The sequence below is a fragment of the Anopheles ziemanni genome, chromosome 2 (assembly GCF_943734765.1).
Source record: "Anopheles ziemanni chromosome 2, idAnoZiCoDA_A2_x.2, whole genome shotgun sequence".
NCBI classification, from domain to species: Eukaryota; Metazoa; Arthropoda; class Insecta; order Diptera; family Culicidae; genus Anopheles; species Anopheles ziemanni.
In genome coordinates this window covers 40,371,851-40,391,919 of record NC_080705.1, presented here as the reverse complement: position 1 = coordinate 40,391,919, position 20,069 = coordinate 40,371,851, and positions in this window count along the sequence as shown.

Sequence of the window (20,069 nt, the reverse complement as noted above, 5' to 3'; positions counted from 1 at the left end):
AAAAAATGGGAAATTAATTGCAAATTCTTTAAATATAAAAAATCTTGAGAAAATATACTGTAGATATTTTTTCTCTAGTCGTTGAGCCTGTTGACGTAGCAATATAGCAATATTCAACTTGAATTGAGTTGATAACAGCTTTAATACTAGTATAAAAGCAAATTAAAAATAGTCTGTAATGATTGTTAAAGTAAAAGGAATCAAACAATCAAAATGATTAACGTTTGCTTTCGCTGCTGCATCCCAGCACCTTTTGCTTATACCTGTCCGTTGGAAAGGTAGAGTCGCATACCTTGCCGTCGGGTTGCGCTCGGAACCTCGGAAGGAATGCACCGGGTTAGAGCTTCTTTCCCAGGCTGCGCCCGCAAATAAGCACAAGGTACGCGCAGGAACGAAGCCACGAAACATTCCCGCCGATGAAATAAAGGCTTCTCACTACACTCCGATCGGACTAGGGCTCGCTTTTTCCCGCGCCACCCGGAAATTCATCCATCCCGGATCATCTATCCTTTGGCTGCGTCCTCAACACGCCCTCCCCCCTCTTCATTCTCAGACAACGAACAATTATTTACACTGACATTATGGAACCGCGAGCAGCTCGCGATCGCGCGTAATGCACGTTTCGTGTCGTGCTGCTTTCTTAGCCGTTTTCCAAAACGGTTTGTTTACTCTTCCCTTTTTTTTCGACGACCGTGGCGACGAGGTGCGCAGAGCCGCCGAGGGTGTGTGACGCCTCTAATGTCTTCTTTTACGTCATGTGCCACGTCGTGCAGCGGGGTTGAAGTCCTCCGGGATGGGACGCGGGCAATGGTTATTTAATTAGTCGCTGCCTTCGTCACACGCCGGGCCTATCGCCGGGACGTGAGTGTGTTTTGATGATCTGCTTTTGGGACAGCGCACAGTTTACGAGGATCGTTTGTTGGTGAGATATTTCCAGGCGCACCATCACGCCCTGACGCGATCATGTCCAGATGATTACGGCTGGTTTATGAGCCCGGTTGGAGTGCCAAAAGAAACGCAACGACGTAGGAAGAGTTTTCAGGATCTGCTCAAAGATTTATGTTGTTGGTTGGATTTATGTTGTTTTTCATCGCTGTTGAAATGAGCATATTATGAGTGGTTGAAAAGGTTGTAACAAAGGTAGTGTACAATTAAAACATATGTTAAATTATGTTATACTCCCAATCATTTGTGCTCTTATACAATTTGAATATTTTCACTGTATGTTAGTTTTTGTTTCTCTTGAAATTTAATTTTTTAAATATATTTGGAGTAAAATTACCAAACACGAGTTACACCAATTTTAAGTATCACGAAAATAAAAACTAGATAATTATAAAATAGAACGATGTTTACCAAATAATAGCATCGCCAAGACCTTTTTCTAGTTATTTTTTTTTCTTTTAAGTTCAGTTTAACACGTTTACTCAGTATGTTCGAGACGTAATTTTTTTTTCAATTATTATTATAAATAAACGAGTAACGTTTTAAAAAAGCAGCAGCTAACATTCAAATGACAAATTATTTGTACAATTTTGATTTTAAGTAGTTGTAAAATAATAGATGTTTGGGGTTATTTATATGACAAAAACGAGCTCTAAATTTGACAAAGCTTTGTTTAAACAATAATTTCTTCCGTGGACATTATGATGAATCTCTTTACCCAGACAGCTTAAGTTAAATTATTTTTTTTTACTTTTTATAAAAAGATGATGGCCTGAGCGATGCATTTTGCTGCATTTTCCAATTTACAGTAACCAATAACTTCATAAAGTCATTAGCTTTTAATACGCTGAAATTGATTATATATTAAAAATGTTTGGCATAAACTTTCATTATAAAATTAACTACCACACAACAACGATAAGGAGGATGGAATATGAAACTCTATAGAACTTTCCAATGTGTGCAATTTTAATTTAAATTGAAATTTCAAAAATATTGGATATGAAGAGAAATACATGCCATAGAAAGCAGAACTAATTTAATTTAATGGCAAGCTAGTTCATGGAACTTTCTAATTAACTTATGACGTTTGTATATGAAAGCAGCAAGAAAAAACTGAACTGTACCATGCTTGACGGGTTTGGCAGACCGTTTGGCAGAATCGATTATTCAAAGCTGAGGGGCAGGCCGAAAAAACCTGTCGTTTATTATAATGTGACTCATTCAAATATCCTCACCCAGAGCTCTTGTAGCGCACAGGTGAATCATTCACTCCGGGTGACTTCTGTGCCTGCATCGTTAGGTCGGGGACTGCTCCGTGGAAGCACCTTAATAAAATGTTACAACCCACTTGCCCACTCCCCAAACCACCGCTGACGGCAGTCGTATCCTTTCCCGGCCTCCCCGTCACCCTGCGACGATTGCGACACTGCCACTGCTGGGAACCGAAATGGGCCGGATTTTCGTTCTCCTCGTGATCTGCCGGTGACCGGCGGAAGGGGCAATTTTTCATGCATCACTGCATGTATTTAATTACCATAAATCCCAAAACTCATCGACTGCCTACTTGCACGTTCCACGTGCCGCATGCCCGACAACCCCTTCGCCCGTGCTGTTGTTTGCCCAAACCGAGGCTGACTTTCCCGCCCCGTGGTCCCGATTTTCCTCCGATGCCAATTCAGCCTAAGAAGTGCCGTTTGGTGTGCGAGAGGTGGTTCAAGAAACCACAACGCAGTTTATCCGCCCTGCGGCGGAAAGGACAGGCACAGGAAGGGCACAAACACACACACACACATACGAAGGAGCAGACGAAACTCAATGGCGAATGAGCGGTTTTATGCTGTAAAAATATTAATTACCACATTTATTTACAGTAAATTAAGCCACAAAGCAACGTTTTATGGCGCAATCGTGCGGTTGTGCCGACGGTCCGATTTTGGCAAATGCCTACGAGCGGGACAGGGGCTATGCAACGGGGCTCGTCAATCCCGGCCACTTTTGCATCCCACTCCCGAACACCGGGTGCTGGAGTCACGGGATCACCGGCTCCGCACAGCCAAATTGACGGGATCCGTTGCTGCCCTTTCCTTCGCGCTGTCCTTCTCCATTTCGGCCAGGAAAGTGCTTACTCGCCTAATGAAGGTAACAAAGTGGATAACGGCCAATCTTTCCGATGACGCCGGTGACGGTGACAACGGGTCATGGCACGGATGAACCGACCGCGAGCCGAGTCGAAGTTTATGGAGGTGAAGCTGTACGGATTGCGTCGAGTTACCTTTCGTCGATGCCTGGCTCGCTGGGACAGTGGGTTTATTACTCGTGCACGATGGTCAAATGATGGTGTTTGCGTACCGGTACGTTTGAAGGAGGGGTTTATAAATAAACAAATCTTGTAAAGCTTTCTTATCACAGTACATATTTTTAATCCTAGAAGGTATTTCTGATATGACTTATATGTTGCAGCACACAGCAATACAGCAACACAGCATGTATAAATTTGATATAGGGACTGAAAATAGGATTTTGTAGTTTTTTCCAAACAATTTAGCGTTCTTTTTTCACTTCAAATTTATATTTTAGTCAACGATACGTATTTATGATTCCGGGATGTATTTATGAGTTAGCTTGCATTTCATTAGATCTGTTAGATTTTGTCATCCTGATTTCACTATACTAAAAGTTTCCAATACTATACGCGCCAGTACCGCAATATAGCACATATAAATTGGATGTAGGTGACGAACGAACAAAATGTATTTTAGATTTTTTAGCTGCAAAAAAAACAGTTAACGAATTAAGAGACGCTTTTGTTGGAACCTGGCCATATCAACACGACGTGCTCAACTATGAGCGGGCCGTTAAAGAAGACGAAGAAGTTTGGTTGGAAATTCAAATTGATGAAGATTGAGCTATTTTGATTGATTGCTAACTTATTAATTGCCTTAATAGAAATAGGTGCAATAATATACATTCTTCGCACAGAAAAACTGTTGATAATGAGTCGATAACAATGATGCTTACCCCTTAAGTTTTGTGAAATTAAGTCGCTATTAATGTATACTTTATCGGTAAGTAAAGAACGATTTACAGCTAGGTAAATGATGCTGTCATATGAAAGCGTGTTTATAATTAATTGTTCATTTAAATAAAATTTACAGTTTGGAAAAATGGTTGGATAAAAAAATTACCCAAAGATGAATGGAGATGGATATTTAATGATTAATTGATGATAATGTTTTAAATTGGTGATACTTTTGTCCGAGGTAAACTATCATCTGGCCCAGTATGCGCAGCATCACCAAAAGAACATCTCTACGGTGAGTCGGGTCATGCCCATCTGGACTCTTGCTGAATCCCGTCCTGCTTGCATCGTCCGTTTGATGAGTTTCTCACAGTCAGCGAATTTTCGTTTCCATTCCAACCCTATACCCCTCCTTCGTGCCCCAAACGAACCCTGAAAACCGTAACCTGATACATTGGCTGCCGTAGCTGTTATTGCTTGTGCTTCCAAATAAAATTAGCATCTTCATTACACCAATCACTGCCTTAAGCGTTCGGTAATGAATGGATGAATGAATTAATATATGGGGGTGGAGCAGAACGGTTTCTACTAAATTATGACTGCATTCATTAACGACCAATCGGTTTGTGCGGTGGGTATGTGATACGTTTGTTGTTTTGCACGTGTCCACGAACCGTTGTGTTACTCATTTTCGACTGTACTCCGTTCCTGTAGTTACAAATATTTTAAATAAAATCTAGAAAAGCCATTCACACTCCATTTTGTAACGGAAAAGCGATTTGTAAACTGGCAACAAGATTGATCTCCAAACCTTACACCATTTTGGTCCAATCTTGGTTTCGTTTCTTCCAACCTGTTTCAAATGAAACAAAAATAACACGGAAGAACCTTCACCAACACCATGCTCGACTTCGATGAGCCGTCAAATGCCCAACGTGTACACATTCCGGTACGATACTTATCAGAAAAATGTGTTGAAATTTATTTCCGAACTCCGTGCCACGCTTGGACCGGTGGCCCTTTTCTCGAGGCTGGAAAAACGTTTCGTTTGACTTTTCCCGAAGGCAGTTCGAGACGCCGAAGCAAAGGAAATAAAAAAAACAACACACACACACGCCAGAAGTACGTACAACTACGCGTATTGGGTGGGCTAAATTATGGCCGAAAGTTTTGTTTGTTTCGAGTTTTATTTTTACGACGTCTGGTTTGTTCGGCAAAGTTTCCATATGCTGCTGCACCGGCTGGACCGGCAAAGAATTCGGCCCTGCCGTCGCTCCGTGCAACGGTCGGCTAATACTTTTCATTTTGATCGGTTCGATTTTCGTTTTCCCGGTCGCTCCAGCACGGTACGTGGTTGGTGATGCCACTTTTCCTGCTGCAACCCCACGACGCGGGGGATAATTTTCCTGATAACTGATCGAACGACATCCAAAGGAAACATGACAAGCTTATACGAAGCATGTTCTATGCTATGTGTTTTTACCCAGCAGTGAAAGGTCGACCTTTTCTCGGATTGGATAATACAAAGAACAACGAAACAATGCACTTAGCTTAATTAGTGCTTTGATTTTCTCTCCTGCTTCAGGATCAATTGATTCCAGTTACAAATGGTTTCTGTTGGTGGTGGAATCTTTTCGATTGCATTGCGCTAATGTAATTATGCCAAGGCTTTTTCAATACTATTTATTTTGTTTTGTTTATCCATAAACTTTTCCCCAAATTATTCTTCACCGATGTGAATTTATGAATTATTTTCGCCATATTGCATTACCTCATATCAACATACAACTTGTTACATTTATCAATTAATACTAAAAAAATCATTTTCACAAATTTGATTCTGCATACAAACAGCAAGCAAACTGTAAAAAACCAAGTACCAAGATAACATAAATCTTATCATCAAACTATTTTACACAACTTCATAATTCTTTCAATCTATCGAACTGCTATATTGGAAGTGTTTTTACTTTTAATTTCACTGGTCTGTTTTTGGTCAATTACGTATGTATTTGATTTATCCGAGAAACTTATGAGAGGCCCCTTTACTTTTTTTCCATTTACTTTTGAAATTTTAATGCTGGAATCAATTTGCCAAAAAGTTGCTTGTCTTCTAAAATACGTAACGAGTTAGTGGATTTACTTCCGAATAAATTTAAATTACATACATTACAACGTAAGAATATGTGAAAAAGATGCTACTAAACTATCTTAATTGAGTTTTGATAAAAAAAAGGTCACCATAAGAAGCTTTCTCGTGTTTTGGTTAAAAAAATTAGTTTGATGCGCTAACGTAGTACAGTCGACTCTCGATAATTCGAAGTTGGAGGGACCCAGAGAAAAGTTCGATTTATCGAGAGTTCGAATTATCAAGAGTGGTAGGAAATAAAATTTATAAAACACGTTTTATGCACATAGATCTATATTTGAGGTGAATATGTGAATATATTGATATTTATAAAAAAATTCAACAAAAATTTCAATTAAAATCACAATCATAAAATATTCTGTAATTCTTTTAGGTTTAAAGCATTCTGTTTAACTTGGTCTATGACATTTTCAATTGTAAATATTGAAAACCAACGTCATTGCTTGCATCTGACTGGAGGCAGAAGTCCCGTAGCTTCGTGCTATCACGTTTTAACTTGCTCAGAACTTTGAATTGCTGCGAGTTGAGTGGGTACAGCTTCGAATTACCGCGTGAAGAGAGCAACCTAGCTTCGAATTTTACTTCGAATTATCGAGTGTACCAAATCGTATTGTTTTTATTCAAAATAGTGAGAGTTTTCCAAGGGGCTACTGATATACTTAGAATTATCGAGAGTTTCGAATTATCGAACGTTTGAATTATCGAGAGTCGACTGTATATAAAAGAGATCAGTTTAAATATTTCATCAAAGCGGAGGACAATTCCCAGAATAGATTGAGGATAATAGGATAATAGATGAGAAAATGTAACTTCCTGTACATTTGAAAACATTAAAATCATTTTAATCATTTCTCAAAAAGTAACTTTTTCAGTTTCAAAACGAACGAAAAAAACCGTTTTAAACCAACGGGTGAAAATATTTTCAATTAAAAAGTTTAAAAATAAATAACGTAGTAAATTTGAACATAGAAAATGATACTATGGGTTTTCTTGGAAATTCATTGATGATTTGCGATGTTAATCTGAATTTGATTCCTTATTGAATGTGTGGTTTGATCTAAATTGAAATTTTATTAATTTTGAAACTAACCCCTGAAAAGTCAATGTAGTGTAAGTTTTTAGGGTCTTCAATTTATAGCTGCCTCTACATACCATAGAAATCGCTTCAGAATCTTTTGATTTTTTTTTGTTTCGCTTTAGAACGTGAGAATAGTAAGAGTGTTTAAAAATACCGTTTTGAAATTAAGCAATTTAAAAATGTGATTGATTTTCACCTCAATCATATCACCGCAACGCGAGGCATAGTTTGTTAAATTAAACCACATTGGTCTCAACTCAGAAAATAGGTACATTTTTGTCTAATTCCTCCCCATTCGTGTTTCCCACACACACACACACACCTATTCCAAAACTGTTCGGCGACGGTAGCGGTTGTAAAAGCGTAAACGAAAAATCCTCATGCAAAGCTCGTGCCCATGCTTTAACTCGATTCAATCAGCGAAGAATCAGCTACCCCTGCTGCCACCTTCCCCACCTCCCCAGTCGCTTCGATCGGGGCCTCGACATCTAAAAGCATGTTGCTCCTTGAAGCTACGTGGAAAATTGTGCCTCTTTTCTTCATTCTGCGCACCGTTTTCCTGCGAAAGAACTTCTGCCAGCCGGAACACATTCCTCGCTACGGTCGGGAGGCTCTGGTGTGGGTTTCCACAACTTTTTATCTTCCTTGCCGCCTAAGATCACGTAGGTTCCCGGTGGCAACAAGTGCACACACTCACAGGTCTTCCGCCGGAGACTGGCTCACTATCGGGCCGGGTGCATCAACAAAAAAAACCCGCTGCTCGCGGCCAAGTCAGTCACACAGACGCTCGTCCGTGTGCATATTCACGATGGCACTAATTAGCTCTTAGTCGATGAATAAATTTCTGCGCACCCCACTCCGACTCCATCGGCCGTGGCAAGTGCAAACCTTCCCTCTTTTTCTTCCGCCTTTCCATTACAACCACCGACACTGCCACCTCCTCCCACCCCCGTGTGGGAGGTGGGCGGTGCATCGGGAGTGCATTTTATCCGCTGTTTGAAGCGGTCGCCCAGCGTGCGAGTGCGGGGAAACGAAGAAGCGGTAGAGATTTACCAGCCGGAAACCTGGCAGCCGGAGACCTGTGCCACAGTGCAACACTCATGAATATGCACGCGTCCACGATGCAACGATGAGCCGCCGTCGGGCCGGCGGTCTTACAAGGGGATCTCTCTATGAAGCGAACAAAACGGGGGGAAAATGCATCCTCCAAGAGGAGTGCATATGATCTGTACGGCCGTAAAACCCCAAGGCCTCCACTCAAGAGGTTGGTAAGGTCCTGTGGTGCTTGCCGGCGGCAGGCGGAAAACCTTGCGACCCGGCCTCAAGTGGAAAACGATGCCGACCTCTGCACCGAGCCGAGCCGAGTTTGCTGATCGTGCCATTTTCAAGCGCGTTTCGAGGGTCCACCATCCGTCATCGTCATCCAAGCTCATGACAGGCCGCAACGGCCAACACCGTGGTGCCCTGTGTGGGTTAGTTGGCACGAAATGTGATCGCTTTATTGCTTTGCTACGGTTGAAAAAAAACTGTACACTTTTGTGCAATAAACTGCAATTTTTATATTTCATTCAATTTACTGATGTGTGACTAATAATCAATAGAAAACAAAAATGCATAGAAAGTACTGTTTATCAACCCATGTTCCAACGGTATCGGGCTTATCGTGTTACTTTCAAACGATACTTTTCTATTGCAGAAATTCATTTATCTTGTTTATTTTTATTTTTAATTTTACAATTTGTTTGCTAGTGGAAGTCTGCAAAAAAAGTTTACTGTTGTCACATTACGACTGTTGAGAAAATCAATTATTTTTTATCTCGTTGTGCTCATTCTGGTATGAGGCAATTTTCAACGGTGAACAAATAATCAATTCGGCGTCTTTATCGATAAGCTATAATTTTCCATCACTGGAAACAATTCTTAGCTTAGCGTTGCACCTTTCTCCGTTTGATTGTTACTTCACAAAGCTTCACGCTTATTAGGGCTTTGTTATGAGAGGTTTTTAACACTTCTCTTTTAATTAACTCACATAAAAAACTTATTTAATGTTGAGTTGATTGCTGAAGTTGGCTTATTGTTATCTCTCTTTTTAAGAATGTTGTTCTTGTTTTTTGCGTTTCTTATACTTGTCTATTGTACAATGAAGCTTTATGCGATTCTTACCGTATTAGAACCGACTTCTTAGCACCAGATACTAACTTTGTCCTTGTTTAGTTTTTTTTTTGTTTCTGTTTCTAATATCGACAGGTTCGGAAAAATACACTCTACTCCTTATTTCACTTCTCTCGATCGGTGAACTTTCCGATGGTTTGAATCATGTGTTTTTGCTTCTCTTCGCTTCTCTAAACTTGCATCCGCCGCGTGGCGCTGCGTTTGAAGTTACGGGAAGAATCAGGTTTTGGCTCGATTTCGGTCTTTTCCTCCTTTGATCTGTCTCTCTGTCTGTCGGCTGCTTCCCCGGCTGGCGGTGCCCAGTTTCTTGGTGGCGGCATCTAAGAAAAAGCCGCCGGCAAATCGAAAATAACAACAACAACAAAAAAACCCGCTCTGCCCCATATCCGGGAGCACTATTGCCGTGATAATTTGTGTTAACGATCGGCGGAACGGTGGAGGGGCGATCGCTTTTCTCGAACATTTCTACAACTACTACCACTTCCACCGCTAGTAATGCCCATGTTTGTTCGGCGTTCTTGTTTCGTTTTCGTTTCGATTCCTGCCTCATCGGGGCAGGCCGGCCGGCGGTTGATTAAAAGCATCCGAATCGCGGCCACAGTCGATTTCCGACAGCCGCGTTTCCGTGGGGTGAGTTCTTGTGGCCACACACGGCAACGGTAATTAGTTGCAGCGAGGAGCAAAAAAACAGAACGGCATGAATCGGTCGGCTGAACTGGTTTTGGCACAAATGTCATCGCCGGGGCAACGCAAGTTGGCACAGTTTTCGAGCGAAATTTATGCGACAACTAACCGACCGGCAGTATGTTTTCCCGCACAGCTAATATCCCAGGGAGCGTATGTGGTGGTCCTCGGAGGTCTTTGGAAATCGGTTCGCTGCACTTCCTTATCGTTGGACTTTTGCAGAGTTTAAAGTTTGATCTTTATATGCATTGCCATCCATTGACTGTGCATAACTTTTATTCCTTTCATGTCGTTGGCAACAAACGGTAAAAATGTTGTACAAATACAGGGCTCCTTGTTACAAAAATATAAAAGAAAACCATTGACAGGATATCGTGGAGGTGCTACTTAAGAATTGTCTTACTAAATCAGTACACGGTCTAACAGTACAACTATTACTACTTCATGGAAAAAGTCCGTAAAATATATGGAAAAACGATTTTTTAGATTTGGTTCGATCACTAACTGATCTTTTATTTACATAAATATTCACAGTGGATATGTAGGTACTCTGGCATGATTTTAATGCCAATATTGCCCTCATTGTACGTACTAATAATAACAAAAGAAGAGCGTTTTATAACACGGATTAGTATTGAATAAAATAAACTTATTCAGCAAGGTAAAAGTTGTAAACGATAATAATGTTTCCACATCGCAATTTTTTTCGAATTTTACAGCAATTATCATAGCATTGCGTAAAGCCAGAAAAATTATGAATAGTTGAAAAATTTCAATTAACCTTGTTAGAGCTTGTTGGCTTTAACAATAATTAATAAATTATGAATAAATTGATTAATAAATAAATGAAAACAAAAAAAACCGAAAATAATTTATTAACTATTTTACTAAGGCATGTTTATACTTTCACATTTCATCGGTATTGTTCATTTCTGTTTCACATGTTTAAGGAATTGTAAACTAACTTAGTCGTAAGAGGTTTTAATTAGTTACTTGATGACCAATGACGGAATAACATCACGTAAAAAAACTATAATTATTATTATTGGAGCATTTGAAGAAATAGGAAGCACTTTAAAATGTAATCAAAACGAATCTGAAGAAAATTTTTAGAAATCCTAAATTTCAGATATTTAATGGTCCATTCCATCGCAAACCATTTAAACATTAGCTTGTGAGATCTAATGCTAATGATTTTCGGCCGATACGCATGAGGTTTGTGTCACTCAGCGCCGTAGATGTTTCATCATGTTTTGCTGGAAAAATTCCACCTCGCCTCGCTGCGAAGGAGAGAAGGCGTGTCCAATTTGCGTCCGGCGGCTAGACTCGTTGGAAAACTACCGCACTTGGTAGCCGATTTCCGATTGGCGATAGCCAATTGCCACTTTGGCCACCACTCCTTTGCGGAGCGAATCCTGTGCTTAGCCCACCACTTCGGTAGAAGAGGTCTACCAACGCTAAACGTCTCCCGTTTTGCCTGCCTCGCTGAACATACGCTCAAGTGGGCCAGGAGTACGTGTCCAGTGCGGGTTCGGTTTCGCAACGGGCAGCATAAGCGGCTCGAGTTGAGACCGGACACCTCGACCCGCACCGGAGATGGAAAATATTTTTATGATTTTGTACAATCGTAAATATAAACAAAGCCGCACTGCAGCGGCCCAACTGCTGCTGTCCATCATGGACACTCGCTCCAACCAGCTCGTTTCACTTCGGAACCTTGGGAAGTTCCATCGTCGTTAGGGCCTGTCTGTGGCATGCAGGTTGTGCTGCAAAACCGGCAACGTCCGATCTTCGGCACTTGCGAGCGTTGATTGAGCTAACAAATGGCCACCCGATCGTGAATGTTTTTAGTCGACAAAATAAAAATCCGATGGCCACCAGATCGGCGGTCTTAAGCTCCGACCAAGTTGAGGTGAAGACCGCTGCAGAAGCTGGAAGCATAAAAACGGAACCCCCTCTCCCCCCTCCACCTCGGCTGTAATATTCACTCAATTATCATGCACCATTTCTGCACTGCGTGGATGAAGACTGCGATGGGCTCGAGGGCCATCCAGGCTGGCCCAAAACGTCCGCCTCCGTCCATCTGTCTTCGCACGAGCGATCGCAGCTCCGTCCACTGCGCCTGTAATGATTTAATCACTTCGGCGTACAGAAATTATTTAAAATTAATTAACATTCATTATATCGTTTAATTAACGGAGGGGCTCGTGGCACGGGGACGCCCGAGAGCGGTGGACGATTGGAGCGGCGGAGATAATTTTCAATCGTTCGACTAGTCGCCTGCGTAATGGCCGCCCGGTTCATAATGAGCAGCCGGGGCTTTCGTAGGCTTTCGTGGAGTCTGGCGAACCGTACTTCAAACTCCACCAGCCCAGCAATAATTCCTTCCTGCCGCTCCGGCACTGTGTGGCCACTTGATTTTAGCTATGTACTTTTTCATCCCTGCTGACAGGATCGTTTTACACCGAATTTTCCATCATGCACTTCAAAATGGCGGCTTGATGGTCGCAGGCTGTGGCTGCCGGCTGCTTGTTTATGAAACATTGCTTATAAATATTCCACAAATGAGCTCATTATGATGTCGACAGTAATGCCAATCACACGCCAAATCGACATCGCCGTGGTGGGTGTCCCTATGAGAAGGTAGTCGTGGGAGAGGGGTAGAAGCGATTAATAAGCGCCACTCGTTAGCGCCGGAAACCTCCCACAACGGTACGCATTAACGCACCACGCGGGTCCGGTTGGCAAAAAGTAGGAAAAAATTGTAAAGTGGTTGATTTTTCCCGTAAGCCACCCCACAACAACCACCGCCAACCTCTCGGTAGGATGAAATAGGCATGGCAAAGTTTTCGATAGTTACTCGTTCGGGGTCATTTGAATAACGTATGCCATTTTATGGCACCGCATGTATGTTGAAGTAGATGGGTTTATTAAAAATCCATCTCGATAGTTGATTGGTGAACAAATTGGCCAGTGGTTTTGCATTCTCTCTCTTGTCATATGAGTCGTTTTAAGTCGTGTTCCAAAAATGTAAGTAGTTTGTTTCTTATAGTTTAAAGTGAAACATAATTTTTAAATTATCTTAAACATGTGGCCAAGGGAAATGAGAAGGACAACACTCGATAAAAGCTTTGATAAATGAACATTTTACTATGTACTTGAAATTTACTTTCTATATATTCTAATTTACTGCTCAGCCTACTTGTAAAAAATTAAGCTGCTAATTCCAGTTCTATTTCTTACCTCTTTGATATATTTGTATTGACATGTAATTTTAACCTTGATTGCAATTTTGTGAAACTTCAAACCGTTAATTTTAGTCTTATTTCTTTCTCTTTGATATATTTATTTACATATAACAATAAAACGATTTAAAATTAATCCCAATCCAATAAGAGTTTAAATAAGTTTATTTCAAAAGTGTTTTAAATAAATATGTAAAGTCTAATACTTCCAGCCTTCGATTACTACACCTTTATAACTTTAAACTTAGAACTAACCAGCACCAATACTGATAGCGTTAGAAAATCAAAAAACCAAACATTTTAGCTACTTATACATTTTGACACAGAACCTAATGAACCACATTCATTCACGTTCCTTTTGTCCGTGCATCCATTTAATTTATTTTGAATTATTTGATATAATTTAGAAGTGGGTCTAGGGTTTTGTGCTTGAACTTTCTGGATTGTTAGTTAAACTTGGAATACTCTTCATGTTTGTTAAATGTGCCTCAAAACAAAATCCACAACTCTTTAGATATGACTTCATTTTTTTTAATAAATGCATCTGTATGAAGTCGTGGGCATGGACTAGTTTATATTGCTTTTAAACAGATTCCTATTTTCAAAGATAGAAAACGAACACTAAACCTCCAACAAGGATGGCTCTGCTTATTTCAACTTATTTTTCCAATTTTATGTGAAAAAAACCTCAAATAAATCTCATAATTTAGACATAATGGCAACCAAGTGTAAGTTATTTTTGCGTTGCAATTCAACAGGCGTAGCTGGAAAATGTATTTGTACCCTTTCAAACAGTGTCATTGACTGGCAGGAAAAGAACGAAATTCCCCCTGTAAGATTGGAAATTGTATTTTACCTTCAAAATTTTACCATTATCAGCACAAAAAAATATGTTGTGCATATTTCTTACAAAACTCGAAACATAAGAAACAACAAAAAAAATTTACACGAATTACTACATAACGATACTACTTCACATTGCATTCAATAATTTCTTTTTAAACAAGGATAATCTTGTTGAACAGTCTATTGGAGAACGCAATCGATCACAATTCACTTCCAGTGAATTGGCCTCTCAGCCCCTTACTAACATGTGCTTCTTCCTTCAGAGGTTGGAGTTTTTCCCGATGCCTCAGGGCACCCCTAATTTGTTAACAACAATTCAAATCACCCCCTCAATCCACTGCCCATGCGTTATTTTCTACTCTCTGACTACCCTTAAGGATAACATTCCAAGGGATTTACATGCTTTCCGCGTACGTTCGGCCGACGGGACCATGTTTTCTTTTCGTTTTTTATTCGGTTTTCGCCAGAACCCTGGGCCCGTGGTGATTTGTCGGATTTGCCGACGGCTTTCCGTGGCATTGCGCCAATTATTTGCAACGACGCCCCCTTCGAGCGATCTTTTTCGGGAACGGGCCAGGATTGCCCGGATCCGAGCACTTCAAATTTGCTCCCATTCTCCTGGTCGGATGTTTTTCCTTTTCATATTCACCCGGATTGTTTTGTACAGTTTACTTCGGCTGCCTTTTTTCTTCTTTTCAGTTCACCATTTTGACGTTTCCTTTTGTGTTTTTTCTTCTTTTTTATACATACGCTCACACAACGCCCTTACATTGTTTACGCCAACTTGCAGCCGCATATAAATATGTTCGGGTTGCGCTAGGGTCCTGCGGCCATTCTTTCCGCTTTCCACGCCACGGTCGCGAACTTTTATGACGGATTTAACAACCTAATAATCGAGCCACTGACATAAGACAAGCGTCATCAAATTTATACTGGAAATCTGATATTTTTCTTCTCGGAGTCTCTACGAAGAGGAGAATGCCGAAGTAAAAAAACGGACTGAACTTAATCGTTTCCCTCTCTCTCTCTGTTTCTGTTGGACTGAATTTGAGGTTTGTTTTTTCATCCATTTCATTACGATCCTTCCGACGAAATCGTTGAACTGCAGCACGTGATGAAAATAAAAATGTGATGATGTTGGAGATGATGGCGTGGTGAACTATGCAAGCAAAATAATGTATTCTTTATTTCCTGCGATGCATTGGACTGCGCTTAATATTTCCTGCATCGGTTGTACATTGTGTACATACATGTGCATTGAATGTATTTTTTAATGTGTTCCGGAACCATGCTCACCTTTTCTAAAAAAGAGTCAGTACAAATAATTGTGTTTCAATTCATCCTAAACTCCAATCACTTTTGCTTCCCACGGATAAATCCTTCCTATAGCCTTCATCATCATGGCGATGTTTAACGTTGCTAGAGCCCACTGAACAATGGTGGAAGCGTTAAAATCTCCTCCGGGCTGCCGCATGAATGTTGTCGAGTTTAACGCAATTATGAAAGATGAGATCCTATCACCAACTCCATCGGTGGCTATCGTTTTACATTGGAAGCCCCAGCCATCTCCCGACATCATCAGCGGCGTTGATCCTTGTGCATGGTCTGCTAATGGATTTAATGGATCGGATTTTCAAGAATTGTGTCGGAGGCGAGATTTGAACGCGTTGGATACGATCGACCCGAAATGTGCTGGAAGTGAACTCGGCATCGCTCCATCTTTCGTCGCAATCGTGGCTGCTAAACGATTGTTTACAACGAATTTTCATGAATACTAGTTGGTTAATAATGCAGTTTTGTTATACCGCAAAGGGTGAAAATGAGGTCTTAACGTTAAGGTAATAAGGAAAAATAGACAACAAGAAACAACTGGATTGTTCTAGTCTCCTCGTTTTCTTATAGAGAAGTAACAATGTAAACAAAAACGTAATGGCTGAATTGGTTAATTTAATTTAATAATTCAAGCTTAATCAACTATCATCAAAGTGAATCATTGAGAGAGTAATAGAGTAATTGAGACACTATTTAAATGATAAAGATTTCGATAATATGGGAAAAATATTTGTTTTGCTTGATTGATAATATTACAAATTCAGTATCTTGTAGCTTTGAAATATATAAAATCGTTTTTATAAATAAATTCTTTAGCCAATTGTAATAGCAAAACTACACTAAATGATACTTCTGTTCTTTCTTGCAAATTGTCGCCTACAACATTTACATTTTACTAGTGCACATACAATTTTACTAATATGACTCACATTTAGCTGTTTTTAAACATGGTTTCTCTAAAATTTAGAATTCTTCTAGAGACTGGTAGAGTAGAAACGAAATTCCAGGCATACTTCTGTCCTTTCGTGTAAATTATGTCCTTTTAGAGTCTTCTAGAACAGCTGTAGTCTTCTAGAACTTTACTGTATTGATCAGAAGCAACGAACAGAGTACAACATTTTTATGAAGCTTCCAAAAACATTCCATGTTTCTAATAAGAAACGAATTTGCCTGTTTTCTAAGTATGTTTTCTTCAAATTTTGAATTTTCTGCGTGAATCTGACTGTTACCACCGGCGTGCGTCCATAAAAATTGTACAAAAGTTTTTTTTTAAGTAAAATTATTTTTACTTTAATGCCAAATACAAATTTACTTTTGGTTTCGTGTCCAACAGGTTCTGACTAAGATCGATAAAAATCGTTTGTTCTGATGCGTCCTTAACAAAACCTTTTCTCACATCCTTCCTATAAAAAATGGTAACTCTATAATATGCCGTCCTCGTATTACGGAGCCAACACTCAACCGAAATCGACTGGCAAACACGAACCAAGTCGCGCTTTAAATATTCATGTCCACGTGCTGTCATCAAATCTTCCCTGCATCTTCTGCCAAACAACAACCGGCAACCCGAAACTGCTATCCGCTAGGCACTCGGTGTAATCTTGCCAGAGCAAGACGAGCAAGGACCGATCCCTAAGTCGCGCCACAGTTCTAGGCTTATAAATACTGTATTAAACGCTCGGTTTGTAGCACGCGGGCCTCCTCTGCACGACTCGCTTTATAAATCATGCATCGATAGACTCGCTTCTGGCGCGATGTCCTTTCGCTCGGCACAGGACTCAATTTGCTGACGCTGCTGGTGGCGGCGCGTTCGATGGAGCAAATAAATAAATATGATTGCAATCGGAACGATCCCCCGAGCTGATGATGTTCTAGCGAAAGATTCGGGCTCGGCGACCTCTTTCCAAAGTCGAATGGAAATGCCTCTGAGCCGGATTATGTCATGTAAGGCCGAGCTGTCGAGTGGGCTTGCAACATAACAGAATCGAACCGTGACGACAGCGTCTTGCTGATGATGATACTCTGTCTCGTTTACTATTTACAAGGGTTTTCAACCGGAGTTCAAACGAAACGGAAAGCCTCCTTGACTCCCGCAACAGCCATGTTTACATCTGGTGCTCTGAAGAAGCGGATTTCGGTGGGATTTTTATAAAGTGTTTGTGAGCTGCATGGTGAGCTAGTTTTTTCCCCCTCGTCCATACTGGGAAGGGATTATTCAAACATTTGTCGTTTATCTCTTGGTTCTTCACACAACATTTGATAGAGATCAAAATGGAGTAGAAAAATCCTTTACCAAAATACGAAATCCAAAGCGACATCAATACGCCTTTCGTGTTGATCCATACCGCCAGAACTTGTCTCCGAACACAATGGAACCGAACATTTTTCAACGGGAAGGGATCGCAGGATCCGACGACATCTTCATCGTCACTCCTGTCCTCCGCAGAGGCGGCCTATTCACCCTCTCCTGTTCGTCGTCGTCGTCCCAAAAGCCACCGCAGCCCGACCGCAGCGACTATTATCGCCTCCGGAAGGCGCGGAAAGTCGCCGGTTGTTGTTTGTCGTCAAAAGCGGGAACTGATATTTTATTTATTGTCGCCCACCGCGACGCTCCCCCTCGTCCGTTCTGCATCTGTTTGACATCTTTCCGTCGTCCTGGCAACCGCTGTAAACAGCAGCCTTAACGTTCGTCACCTTCCCCTCGGGCGAGATAAATGCCCGTATCCGTTTTCGCCCTCCCCTCTGCTCAGTTCCAGACGCAGGCACAAGGCATCTCCGCCCAACACCCGGACGGTCCTCAGCCACCCACCCTTACCCACTACGGTAGCCGGGGGCGAAAAACGGAAACACATAAAACATATCTAATCCGTGTAATAGTATTACGGCACATTACGGAGTCGGATCGGAGCCTTGTCCCAAAACCCACAGTACACAAGTTTTCCCTCCCCGCATTGGTTTTGTTTTGCTTTGCTTTTTTGTTTCGTTTCTCTTTAGAAAACGTCTGCCTTGAGTTTGTTTTTCCTGCCTAGGGCACAATCCTGGCTGTTTGTTTTTTTTCGGGTAGAAGTAACCTCCAGTAGGCTCGATTTCATTTCGGCCTCTGTAGGCCGGCGTTGAAATCTCTCCATATCTCCCATCTTTCCGCTTCTTCTTGCACTCTACCGCGTTCTGTGTCCCATTGCTCCGATTTTGGATGATTTTGATAAACAAACTCACAGTTGATTACTTTCCCGAGCGATTGCGATCAACCGGATCGATTCGAGTGACGTCTAATCCCCCCGGTCCGGGATGGCGCTCTAATGAACTAATGAACCGAACCAATAAAGTCATTTTATGTAATTGAAGTACCAGTCGAACGAATAAAGGATTTTACATTTTTTCTACTTTTTTTAAATTGTGTCCTGTCAGTGATTTGTAAACAAAACGATTTTTACTAGTGCATTTGTATAATTATTTCATAATTTTTTAAACAAGATTTGTGGTTTTATTCATCCCGTTTCTCATAAGTTGGATTTTATTGCTGCCATAGGTAGTAAAATATAATTAACTAATCTCGAATAGACTTGACTTGCGAATGATTACAGTAGCATCCCACACAACACGAAGTCGTATTAAGTTGAAGAAATTGAATCATATATTAGTATTTTTCGAATCGGAATCGCAGTAAGCATAGACAATGTACGAGCAATGTATATTCTTTGTTCCATATGATGCCGATTAAGAATGTAATACGATTTTCTTTATGCATACGTATAGATGAACGAGCAATGTCCGGCTGATGTATATCGTAAGTCGTATATGATGCCGACTTAGAAAATATACGACTAAACATATACATTTTGAACAATGTACGGTTAGCGCCTCCACTTTTGTACGTATAGGCATTATTTTAGCATCATTTACGATTCAATCATATTGCATAGAAGTACGATTATTTCAATGCATATGTGTTGTGTGGGATAATGATATTATTTATCAATTTGTACAATTTTATTTTCTCGCATTTTAGCGTTTTCTTGTATTAACGGTTAAATGTGTTAAAATTTAACCCATAAAATTGCTGGATTTGGATAATGAACCCAAGTGCCTTGACTGTTCCTTCCCTAATTTTAATTCTCTTCTTCTTCTCTAGTCTTCTCTATTTTTCATAGGTAATTTTATAGACAATAAATGAAACTACCAAACGAACGAAATAACATAATTTAATTAACTATAAAACTTTCATAACTATACTTTATAAAAAGAGCCTATTCATTTTTTGAAATTCGAATGCATTTTATTTTCTTGTAGGTTCAATCGTTGATTACTCGTTATGGGTATTTATATATTGGAAATTGTGAAAAGGAAAATTTTAATCATTTTGTTTGTGTGACCGTTTTTCATAATAGCAACAAGCCATCGTAATTAGTTAGTTCTTTCTCTACCTTGTTTAAGTACTGAACTTATTTAATTTTTTGTTTGCCGACTTCAATACTTTTCTCAGCCAACCGTCTCCAACCATTCCCCTGTTGTCGCCATTCCCCGTTGCACATACAATCCATGGGGTTGGCCCTATCCATGGGGAAATTTTTGATTGCAATTTTACGATCGCCATTC